This window comes from Arachis hypogaea, chromosome 17 (genome assembly GCF_003086295.3).
Source record: "Arachis hypogaea cultivar Tifrunner chromosome 17, arahy.Tifrunner.gnm2.J5K5, whole genome shotgun sequence".
In the NCBI taxonomy this organism is placed as follows: Eukaryota; Viridiplantae; Streptophyta; class Magnoliopsida; order Fabales; family Fabaceae; genus Arachis; species Arachis hypogaea.
Genome location: NC_092052.1, coordinates 15,447,703 through 15,458,008, shown reverse-complemented (window position 1 = coordinate 15,458,008; position 10,306 = coordinate 15,447,703).

Here is a 10,306-nt window from a genome sequence, read left to right as displayed (position 1 = left end):
AAATTATTTTGTCTGGTGTTTAAAATTATGAAATAAATAATTTAAAAATAATGATATGTTAATAATAAGTTTAAGAGAGTGGTATATTAGTAAAAAAATATGTTGTTTTGGACTTTGAAGTCCACAATGAGATTCTGTATTTAATATAATAAAAAGATAATATTTTTTTTTTGTTTAAAAATTAAAATGACTAAGTAGAGTAGGTAGAAATATATCATTCTGACTTCTTTAATTGAATTAGGGAGATGAATTTTGTTTCAAAAGATGTTGAAAATTATATCACTCATTATAAAGTATTTGATTTTTTTAAACATCTTAAAGAAAATAGTCATTAATTTGATCAATGATAAAAAAATTTGATATTTGAGTTCAGTACTTATGTAAATAAATAATGTAAAAAACTTTTAAGTTAGTATTATTTAAATTTCAAGTGTGATGTATATAAATAATATTTAATAAAATATTTATGTTTATGAATTTCAAAATTACTAAATGTGCTAAGTACTAAAATAGTAATAATAACAAAATTTTTAGCATATGATACTATGTACAGTACTTAAAAAAATGATTTCAATCAAAGAAAATAAATTTATTGTGCATATATTTTTACTCATTTTATTATTATTATTATTATTATTATTATTTGTCTTTGAAGAAAATGACAAAGACATATAGTGAAAATATTTTTCTTACGGATAGTGCAAGTTCTCATACCATTCTCAAAAGTAATATATATTTTACACATTTTGTACCAAAAGAAGAATATGTTAATATTATTATAATTATTGGCTCAGACAATGTGATAGAAGGCTTCGGAAGAACCATGATTTTGTTTTCCGGAGAAACAAAATTCATAATAGACAATGCACTTTTGTCTACCAAGTATCTAAGAAACTTGTTGAGTTTTAAAGATATTCGCTGGAATGGATATCATATTGAAACAATAAATGAGAGAAATCATGAGTACTTATGTATCACAACTCATGATTCAAATAAAAATGTTATATTAGAAAAGTTACCATCACTTTCATCTAGGTTATATTATACTAAAATTAGTGCAATTGAATCACATGCCATTATAAATCAGAAGTTTACTTTCCAAATGAATTTATAATTTGGCACGATCCATTGGGTCATCTTGAAACAACCATGATGCGGAGAATTATTGAAAACTCTCATGGATATTCACTAAAGAATCAGAAGATTCTTAAATCTAGTGAATTTTGTTGTGTTGCATATTCTAAAGGCAAGCTAATTTTAAGGCCATCACCAGTAAAGATTGGATTTGAGTCTTCTGAATTCCTAGAAAGGATTCAAGGCGACATATGTGAACCTATTCCTCCACCATGTGGATCTTTTAGATATTTTATAGTCCTAATAGACGCATCTTTGAGATAGTCACATGTGTGCTTATTGTCTTCTTGCAACCTGGCGTTTGCGAGATTACTTGCTCAAATTATTCGATTAAAAGCACAATTTCTAAAAAATCCAATCAAAACAATTCATCTTGATAATGCTGGTGAATTTACTTTCCAAACCTTTGATACTTATTGTATGACTAACGGAATAAGTGTTGAGTAGTTCATGTTCACACATAAAATAGGTTAGCAGAATCACTTATTAAACGCCTCCAATTAATTGTTAGACCCTTACTTATGAGAACAAATCTTTTAATCTCGACTTGGAGGCATGCTATTTTACATGCCGCAACACTTATTCGTTTGAGACCAACAAGTTACCATTAATTCTCTCCTCTACAATTAGCTTTTGGCTAGCAGTAAAATATTTTCCATTTGAAAATTTTTGGATATGCGATATATATTCTAATTCCCCCACTTTTTGCACTAAAATAGAACTCCAAAAAAAAAATAAAAATTTTCTTAAATTATGTTAGATATGTTATAGAGATATAAATAATACTTTGTGGTGTTTTTATTTAAATACAGTTACAAGCAATAAACTTACAATATTGTATCCTTCTTTTAATGTATGTTCATCTTTTATTTATTTATAAAAAAAGTTTAAATTTCAATAATTTTAGTTTATGTTATCAATATTTTTAGTTCACAATTCAATACTTTTAATTTAATTAGTAATTTAATATCATACTTTTAAATTAATATTTTTAATATTATTGATAAATTACTCAAAAAAATTTATTACATTGATAATATAATAATATTGCTTTTTATTTATTTCTCAAGTTTGATGATATGATTTGTAAAATTTGATCATTTTATATTTCAATGTGTTTTGTTACATAAATAATTCATTTGTTTTATTGATCTTGTTGGATGAGTGTCAAAGATTTTACTATTAATTTTACAATTGAAAACAAGCATCTTATTATTGGTTCTAGCCAAGTTCAAGCATGCTAATCAATTCACTCCTAATAAATACATGAGTCAAAATTTTGACATTATTATTCTTAGTGTAAAGTATTTTGGTTAAAAAACTGGATAGGTACATTAATTTTAGGTATGGTAAAAATTATTTTATTAATTTAGTCATTATTTTACGTAGTCAATTTTAAATTTTAAATTCAAGTTTACGATTTAATGAACGAATATGATAATTTAATTTCATTCCAAAATATCTTTTGATTTATTTTAAAATATTCTTGGCACGCATATATATATATATATATAAAGAAATTTAGAATTACATTACAAACATAATCAATAATATATATTATCCGATAATGTACTCTTCATTATATTTTATATTTTTTGTTGGAAGATATTTCTTATCTTTTTTTTAATATGTGAAAAATATATTATTAAAAAATATTTAACCTATAAAATTTAATTTTATTATCCCATCAATTAAATCATTTTAAAATAGAGCTAGATTTGGAATAACACATAATTTCGCTATCCATTTATAGAACCACTCACATAAAGACGCTTAAAACGTCTTTTTTTAAAGATATTTTTTTAATAATTAAAATTCAACTTATATAATCGATCAAAATGTGTTATTTTTGTCAAAATTAAACGAAATAAATCGGTTTAACCGAAAAATCGATAAACTAAATCTTGAACCAATTTAAATTAATATTTTTATGAAAATGACTATAATACCTCTATTATAAAAAATGACTTAAAATATTTCTATTATATATTTTAAAAACTCTAAATCCTAATCTTTTTCTTCTTTCTATGCCATCATTGAATTATAATTTAGAATTTTCAAAATTAATATATATAATAAGAATATTTTAGTCATTTTTTATTATAAGAGTATTATAGTCATTTTCTATAAAAAAGAATATTAATTTAGATTGATTCAAGATTTATCAATTTTTCGGTCAAATCAATTTATTTGGTCTAATTTTGACAAAAATAACATAGTTTCATCGATTATATAGGTTAAACTTTAATTATTAAAAAGCGTCTTTAAAAAAAAAGACGTTTTAAGCGTCTTTATGTGAGTGGCTCCCATCAATTTAAACATGAAAGACAACTCCCCTCTTTGAGTTTCCCGTTTTCCAAACAAATTTTGAGAAAATAATATGGTGAGTTATATGGTGCCTAAATTGCCTAACTTCCCTTTTAAAGTAAAAAATAAAATGTTTAAAATAAAAAATAAATTATGTAAAATTTATTAAATATTATTTATTTACTTTTTTTAGTAAGTTAGGTAAAAAATAATAGGCACCATAGTATTCACCAAATGATATAATGTTCTGATAAGAGAATCAAAGCATTAAGTAGTTATTCCACAGGGAACTTAGCGTGAATAATATTAGTAGTGGAAGCTTAAGAGGCAACTTTGTAAGAAGCCAGCAAAGTTAGTTAGTTTGTTAAGTTTAGCGGGAAAGTTAGTTACAGATATTTTGTAATTAGTTATTATTGATCAGAATAATGTAGTGTATAAGCTGCTACTGCAATAATTTCTCTTTTTTCAAACGGTTCAGCTACGTTACCAACAGCATATCTGCCAATTTCTGCCAACTCTTATTTATAATTGTGTTTCATGGAAGTGTGTTCGTGGATGTGTCTAATAAAAATGTTTTTTTATAGTTGTGTTCAATAGAAGTGTCTTTATACATATATTTTTTGGATGTGTTTCTTTATATATGTATTTAAAATATATTAATTATTAGACACATCTACGAATACATTTCCATGAAACACAATTATAAATAAGAGTTGGTAAAAGTTGGCAGATATGCTGTTGGTAACGTAGACTTTTTCTTTTTCAAATCATTTCCCTCTTTATTACCACTCACAAGTATCTAAAATCTAAATCCTTTACTAAAAATATGCTAATAATCACAATCTACTTGATTTACACAATTTTATTTATGCATGTGTTTTACGGTAAGAAGACAATAATAATTTATCATATGTAAGACTAAACAAGCAGCAAATCAAAAAAGTAAATGAATGAAAGAAATATAAAAAAAAAACAAGTATACTTCTGCTTCTATTTTTATGTTTGTTTTTTGTGTTTTTGTGTCTGTTTTTGTTTTTATTTTGTTTTTAATTTTAATTTTGATTTATTATTTTATAATTTTATTGTTGTTGTGTGTTAATTTTGTTTGTTGAATTTGATGTTGTTATTTCTGAATTTAAATAATGTGTTATTATTGTTGGTGTTCTTAAATCTGATTATTAGTATTTGATGAGAGTAAAAGAGGTGGTGGTAGTGGAGTAAGAGAGATGGTGGTAATGGTAAAGATGCTGGTGGTGGTGGAGAATATTTTTGTCTGTAAAAAATTAAAAAGACGATTTTAATATGAAAAAACGTTAAGAACGATTTTAAATAAAAAATTATGTTGGAAACGATTTCGATTCTGACCTTAAACGTTAGGAACCAAAACAATACTTACTCTTTCATATAATGTATGTAGTATAATAGTAATAAATTTCTGTTTAATTAAGTTGGTAACTAGTATCTCAATTTGGTACCTTAATCATTTTAAATTCAAGTTTAAATAATTAAAAAAGTTTATAATATTTTTAAAATAATGAAACAAAGAAAAGTTATATATTTGTTTCAAATGATATTGGTATATATCACAATACCCAAAAGAAATAAATGATATTCTATTTTTGAAATCTTTATTATTAGACAAAAATATGTTAAAATGCTAATTGAGTTCACTTATTGGTTAAAAAAATTTTGAACTTTGAATTCAATAACTTTTTTCATCTATTTATTATTATTATTATTATTATTATTATTATTATTATTTTTGAACCTCCCAAACGCCAAATTGGCAGATGGTACAACAAACAAAACCAAAAGATATACAAGCTGAGCACAAGTCACCGCTACAAACAAAAAATTACAAGCTACTAAATCAAGAAAGTTACTTATTATTATTATTATTATTATTATTATTATTATTATTATTATTATTATTATTATTATTATTATTACGGAAAAGCTCTGCGGCTTGTATGCTTTACAAGTTCATTAAACAATAAAATCAAAATATGCGCTGCTTCAGGTACGTTGATTACACGCGCTATATAACATCGCGCGTATATCTAACAACCAGATTTAAAATATTTCTTTCCCTTTTCGTTTTCGTTATTTTGAGATTTCGTTGTTCTTCATCTCCCGCGTCTTCCCTCCTTCTTCTCCATCGTTCTTTTCCTCTCCTTTTCTCACTAGCATCTTCTTCGTTTAGGTTACCTTTTTCTCTCTCTGCAACTCGAGCTTCGTTTTCTATTTTTGATTTGTTGTTTTCTGAAATCAAAGTTTGATCTCGTTTTGAAGATAATGGATCATTCAACCTCAGATTGTCAGTTGAATGCAGGCGAAGTGGATTATGAGTCAGAATCTAACGAAGTCCCTGAGGTTTGATTTACATAGGATTAGTATGAATTTTCTTTCAGTAATTTGTATAGCATTGTGTAGTTGAAAAATTGCTGAACATTGACTGTGAAAGTAACACGTTTACCTGAATCTGTCGATTCAATGTATTAGTTGTGATTAATTACCTGGAATTTGTAGCAGACGCTCGGGTGTAGATCAATTCTTGTTTGGGTGTATTTTAGCTAGAAGTGTGGGTGTATCTACACTTTACTGGTTTTTTGTTATTTTGATTGACTTGTTGTTGTTCAGGTGTATTATAACAGACATGATTAGGTGTGTTTTTAGTTTTTGAGATGGTGTATATCTGCAGGCTGTGTATTTACAGTTTATGACTTTAAAAGTCATTCTGTAGTTGAGTTGTTGCGGTTCGGGTGTATCGTATTAGACATGATTGGGTGTATTTGAATCATATCTATGGGTGTATTTACAGTTCTGACACGGTGTATTTTGCAGCCTCTCTCAGTTGTTGATGACGAGCTTGTTCCAAAGGTCGGAATGACCTTTACCACCCTTGAAGATGCTGAAAAATTTTACAGGAACTACGCCAAGGCTGCAGGTTTCTCTACAAGAGTTCGGTGCACAAATAGGAAGGGAAACGAGATTAAGAACCAACTGATTACATGTAGCAGAGAGGGAAAATGGAAATCTAAAATATCTCCGACCGAGAAGACCAATCCGACAGCCGGTCTAAACTGTCCTGCAAGAATTTATATACACACATTGAAGGATGTCGGTGCTTGGATCATTTCAAAGGTTGTGCTGGATCATTCACACCCCTGCTGTCCAAGCAAAGCAGAGATGCTCAAACAGCACAGGGAACTAAGCATGTCCATTCGTCGTACGATAGAGAATAACAAGGAGGCTGGTATCAGACCTAGCAAAACCTACCAATCATTTGTTGCGGCTGCCGGGGGTCACCGCGAGCTAAATTTTATCGAAAAGGACGTGAGGAATTACATTACCAGGGAAGTGCGGAATGTTTCCGAACAAGAAGATGCAAAGGAATTCGGGAAATATTTGTTAAGAATGAAAGAGAAGAATCCGAATTTCTTTTTTGAGCTCCAACTCGAAGAGGATCAATCGATTAAGCTGGCTTTTTGGGCCGATGCAAGAAGCAGAGCCGCCTTTGAGTATTTCGGAGACGTCATTTCATTCGACACCACCTACAACACAAACAGGTAACAAACTGCCCCTGTTTATGATGCTAAATTAATTTATTTTTACGAATCCGCATCAGAGGTGTATATTGGCTGTATCATTGGGTGTATGCGAAGCATTTGTTAAGGTGTAACTAATGATTTTGCATTCTGGACCATGGTAATTTGTTTCAGGTATAATTTGGTCTGTGGTTCTTTTGTCGGGGTGAATCACCACGGTCAATCAACACTTCTCGGATGCTCTTTGATGAAGAATGAAGAAATTGAATCATTCAAATGGTTATTTCAAAGCTGGCTTCGTTGCATGGGAGGAAACGCACCGATCAGTGCGCATCCATGAAAAGGGCTTTAGAGGCCTGTATGCCAACAACAGTTCACCGCTGGTGTATTTGGCACATCATGAAGAAGATTCCAAGCAAATTAAACGGGTACAAGGGACATGCCGATATCGAACAAGAAATGAGCCAAGTTGTTTGGAACTCTCAAAGCAAAGACTCATTCGATAGGAATTGGAAGGATTTTCTGCTGAATTTTGGTCTTGCGGACAACAAATGGCTTTCAGGTAATATCTTTTTAAAATCTGCATCAGAGGTGTAAATTGCATGTTTTCTCGGGTGTATTTATAGACTGTGTTTGGGTGTATTATGCAGATCTGTACGAAGACCGTCACATATGGGTTCCTATCTATCTGGATCACCACTTCTGGGCAGGGATGAGAAGCACACAAAGGAGCGAGAGCATGCATTCATTTTTTAACAAGTATATCACCCGGAACAGCTCGCTTATTCAGTTCGTCAAACAATACGATAATTGCCTCGGAAGCAGGGAGCAAGCAGAGAGAGAATCAGATGCTGCAGATTTTCATACGCTCATACCGTGTGCAACCAAATCCTGCATTGAAGCTCAGTTTCAAGATGCGTACACTCACGCAAAGTTTAGGGAAGTCCAAGCGCAATTCAGAGGAAAGGCGAATTGCATCACCAGATTAAAGAATTCTGCTCTAGGCTATTCAGTATACGACGTCGAAGAACAAGTTTCCAGCTCAATATTCAACAAGTTCGTGGTTACTTACGACTCAGTGGCAGCCGAGGTAAAATGCCAATGCTTATTATTCGAGTCGAGAGGGATACTGTGCCATCACGCACTAAGCGTGTTAAGCTTCGAACAAGCAAGCCAAGTGTCACCGAGATACATACTGGAATGATGGAGCAAGAAGGTAAAGAGGCGACACACACACATCAAGAGCAGCCACAACGAGCCACTAATGGAGCCAAGAAGCAAGAGGTTCGACCAATTGGTTTTTCGTTCGCAAAATACTTGCGAATTTGCCTCCGAATCGGAGGAGCTGACTGCAATTCTGCACCGTGCGTACGATAACGTCATGGCCGAGATGGAATCATTAAAAGCCAAAAGGAAGGGGACATCTTCTTTATCCCACGAAGACGCCAACTTGGAATCCGTTAACGAGCTTCAAAGCCCGCCAAGGATTCGAACAAGAGGACGTCCAAAAAACAGGCTAGGTTCAAAGCTGGAGAAACAGATCGCAAATGCCACAAAGAAGAAGAAGACGAAAGTTTTAAGCGAGGTAAAAGTACTGTTCTTTAAATTTGTGGCGATTGAGTTTATTTTTCTCGTTAATAGTTTAGGTAATGTGTGTGTGTTATATTTCAGATAAACCTATTTGATGCTGCATCAGCGGCGCATTCAAATTGCAGCCAATATCAAGGACACGTTATGAGTTATCAGTTCAGGGTACCAGGAGCAGGGGATAACTCGTTGGGTGTATAGTTTTACAGAATATGGGTGTAAAAGCACGGTTATTTTGGGTGTATTTTCGTTAATTCACAATTTACATATAGACACATATATAGATACATATAGAACAAAAGCTGTAAAAATTCTCAGGTTATAGGTTTATATTTGATTTGATGTTTTTCTTCATATTTTAGTACATGTAATTCATACATTTTGAATACAGCACAGACAGTTTGGGTGTATATTTTATCCAATCTTGGGTGTATTATTAGACTTGCGTTGGGTGTAACAGTTTATAATTTGCGTTTATATATTCCTTGATTTTTCCTTCATATTTTACCACCTGTAATACAGCTTTTGAATATATCACAGACAGTTTACAAGCACAGATAGTTTAACTATGGGAAAAAATATACATGGAATAGAAGTTGTTGATAAATGGCAAATATTTACATTATTTGTTCAATTTACAAACTACCAAGCAGTTGGATTACCCAGTTTCAATATCAGCAGAATTAATCTGACAAAATGGACTTAATAATACAGAGGATGGCTTCGACAGCCTTATAGCACTACTCTCTCTAATTGCCTGATCTCTCTGTGTATTCATCTCACTGAATAGTATCCGGGAAGCGTACTCCACTCTATAGTGGTCCACCTCCTCCTACAATTAAAAAGTATATTCTGTTTAAACAGCAATATTAATTCAGTAAAGTAATACAGAGTTATATGATTCTAAAGACAGTTACCTGTGGCCAATTATCCCATTGATACTTTCCCTTTTTGATGTTTTCCGGCTCAATTAACTCCATCCACTTCATAACGTACACAGCGCAGTCATAGCTGAAAACGAAGAAAATAAATTACAAATCTCATTTACAAAAGTTTAATGGTCAGAGTCACAAATTTATACCTTGTTTTTTGGCCTGATATTTTAACATATGGTGATTTAATTTCCTTTTCCCTCTCCCCTTTCTGCAGAGGTCCCCCGCCGGCATATGTTATCAATCTTGAAAATACGTATCCCTTAAATACGAAAACAAATCAGTAATACACCCGAATGAATGGACAAGATACACCCAACTGAATGGACAATATACACCCATCAGAACTAAAGAAATAGACCTATCTATTAAAGTAAAGAAGACAGAGGCAACTTATAGTGAATTTATTAATGGCCTTTCTCTCATCGGTGGGAGCTTTTTTGTGTAGCGGGTCAAGTATTTGACATTTCCGCTTTCTTGTATTTATCAGCCATAACCACCAATGCCCCGAGTAGCAGATAGGGGCAAAAATCTGAAGGATTGCCACACGTGAACAGTGTGTTATTTTATTTTGCAAATAAGTAAATAAGCATACTAACAAATTTAGCAAACAAAAACTTACATATGGGTGCGAAGTCAATTTTTTTATATCTATGAAGGGAATGAAACTCGGGTAGGCTTCCACCCTGAATTCCTTTTTCGTTTTTGGTGATACGAATTCCCCGTTTGGGTGATCCGAAAGTGCCATGCACTGCAAGAATTGCGAATCAAGAAATGAAATACTAAACTTACACCCAA